Source organism: Hevea brasiliensis, unplaced genomic scaffold (assembly GCF_030052815.1).
Source record: "Hevea brasiliensis isolate MT/VB/25A 57/8 unplaced genomic scaffold, ASM3005281v1 Scaf232, whole genome shotgun sequence".
Classification (NCBI taxonomy): domain Eukaryota; kingdom Viridiplantae; phylum Streptophyta; class Magnoliopsida; order Malpighiales; family Euphorbiaceae; genus Hevea; species Hevea brasiliensis.
This window is the reverse complement of record NW_026614732.1, coordinates 1-2,871: the sequence shown is the minus strand read 5'-3', so window position 1 is coordinate 2,871 and position 2,871 is coordinate 1. Positions and strand designations below refer to the sequence as shown.

At 36.0% G+C, this 2,871-nt stretch overlaps 1 non-coding gene across 1 annotated transcript; it reads right to left on the bottom strand.

Moving 5' to 3' along the window:
* Positions 1–1,336: 1,336 nt before the first annotated feature.
* Positions 1,337–1,444, bottom strand: LOC131176740 (small nucleolar RNA R71). Its single transcript, XR_009146653.1, has one exon. It is a non-coding gene; the product is annotated as a small nucleolar RNA R71 (small nucleolar RNA).
* Between the last annotated feature and the right edge of the window lie 1,427 nt (positions 1,445–2,871).

Sequence of the window (2,871 nt, the reverse complement as noted above, 5' to 3'; positions counted from 1 at the left end):
AGGAGAAGGCCTTGTGATAGATAATCAAGAAATTGGACTTAATTAACTTAGCTCTAGAAATAGACTAAGGATTAAGAGGATTTACAGATTAATTAAAGAACTTAATGGGTCTTAATTAACTCTAACTCCACGAAAGTAGGATTAGATTGATTAAGGTACTCTTTGTCTCACTCGAAAGGGTATTCAAAGGATTTAAGAATTAATCTCCTTAAAACCGATAAGTTCCACAAGATTGGATAACCAATTTAAAATCCCAAAATAGCTCGAATATGAAATCCCGAACTCCGGAATCGCCTTTTCATATTTGTTAATTTTTAATTGAATTTAATTGCTTGCCATTTTAATTTTGCCATATAGATTTCAGCTTGCTTATTTCAAATTGATGCAATTTTAGTTTAATTAATACATTGTTGGATAGATTATTAATTTTGCACATATAGATTTCATACTCAAATACCCATCAATTTATTACTTTAATTTCAAGAATAGTTCAATTTAGTCAACTTTTTATATCAAAAATTCAATCATTAACACAACTCCTCATGGGAACGATATCTTTTCTATATTACTTGTACGACCCGTGCACTTGCGGTTGGGCCACATCAAGTTTTTGGCGCCGTTGCCGGGGAGTTGTTTGTTTAAAATTGAATTCTTGATTATTTTAGTTGTTTTTAGTTTTATTTTTTGTTATCTTTTCATTTTGTGTTTGTTTGTTCTTTTTCAGGTACTTTTAATCTTTTATGAGAAGAGCTAGAAGCACAAGTGACACATCATTATTGTTCAATCCTGAAATTGAGAAATTTTGTAAAGCCAACAAGAAAGAAACCAGAAGAAGAAAAGAAGCATTGAGAGAAATTGAATTAGAAGAAGTCATGGCTGATGAAAGAATGAGAATTGGTGTTAATGCTGGAAATGATCAAAACAATGAAAATGCAGCCCAAGGTGAAGAAGTTGTAAATGCTAATGTGCCTAGGGGAAGTATGATGGATCATGCTTTTCCTCGTTTTGATGACTTGAGAGAGAGCATAGCAAGACCAAGAATTGATGCAAATAGTTACAAGATGGATTTTGGAGTTCTTCAAATGATTCACAATTCTCAATTCGGAGGACATCCTTCTGAAAATCCACACACACATCTGAAGAAGTTTGCTATGATCTACGACATGCAAAAACAACCTGGAGTGTCTGATGATGCAACAAGATTGAAGCTATTCCCGTTCTCTTTGAAAGATAGAGCATTGGATTGGCTTGATTCTTTACCTCACAACTCCATTACAAATTGGGAGCAGCTCACTGATGCATTTCTTGCACAATATTTTCCACCTGGAAAAACTCAAGAGTTGAGGAATCAAATGACAGCTTTCAGACCAAGAGAAGATGAAACTCTATATGAGTCATGGATCAGATGGAAGGAATTAGAGAGACAATGCCCACATCATGCCATTCCAAAATGGATGATAAACCAGAATTTTTACACAAATGTTACTCCTGCAATTAGAGGGATTATTGATGCTCAAACAGGAGGAGAATTTATTATGAAGCATGAAGATGAAGCTTATGAGCTATTGGAGAAAATTGCAAAGAATACTCATCTTTGGAGTAGTCCAAGAGGACCAGCTCCAACTCAAAAAAGGCAAGCTACTGGAATGTATGATCTTGATCCATTCAACATGATTAATGCAAAGTTTGATGCACTAACAAATGTCTTGGCTAAGAAGATGGAAGATTTGAGCATGTTGGTTAGTTCATCATCATCATCTGGAAGTTCACAACAAGTGGCTTATGCAGAGGGAACTATCAGCTGTGGAGTAGACTATGGAGAGCAAGCAGCATATGTTGGTAATTATGGAAACAAACAAATGGGGAATTCTTACTCTCAAACTTATAATCCAACTTGGAGGAATCATCCCAACTTTTCATGGGGAAATCAGCAAAATCAAGTGCCAAATCAGAATTTTCAGCCACAACAGCAACAAGGAATTCCGTATCAGTAAAATAGGCAACCATTGCCTAATTTTCAGCAGAAAAATATGAATCCTCCACCAAGACAGCAAGAACAAAGTTTCACCACAGAAGCTTTATTACAACAGATTCTTGCTAACCAAAATAAGCATGATGAGGAGATGAGAGAGATGAAAGCAAGGCTAGAACAGATGCAAACACAAAACAGAATGCTGGAAAATCAGATTGCACAACAAGCATCTTCCTCAAGTACCAAGTCTTTTGGTAAGCTTCTAAGTCAACCAGAAAACCCAAGAGAGCAGTGTCAAGCTATTACTTTAAGAAGTGGGAAAGTTGTAAATAATGAGAAGAGTGAAAATAGTGAGAAGAGAGAAAATGAGAAAGAAACTGATGAGGGTGAAAAACAAGAAAGTGAAAAACAAGAGAGTGCAGAAAAAAGTAAAGAGAAAATTGAAGAGAAGGAAGAGAAGTATATACCTCCAGAGCCTTACAAGCCACAACTTCCCTTTCCACAAAGATTTCAAAAAGCCAAGCTTGATAAGCAATTCGGGAAGTTTTTAGAGGTTTTGAAGAAGCTATACGTAAATGTGCCTTTTATTGATGCTCTTTCACAAATGGCCTCTTATGCAAAATTCTTGAAAGAAATTCTCTCAAACAAGAGGAAGCTTGAAGATCATGAAACTGTAGCTTTGACAGAAGAATGCAGTGCTATCCTCCAAAGGAAACTTCCTCCAAAGCTCAAGGATCCTGGGAGTTTTTCAATTCCATGCCACATTGGGGAATCATGTTCTACAAAAGCTTTATGTGATTTAGGGGCTAGTTTAAGCCTTATGCCCCTCTCCATCTATGAGAAGCTCAACATGGGAATCTTAAGCCAACCCATTTCTCTCTTGATTAGTGACAGATCAA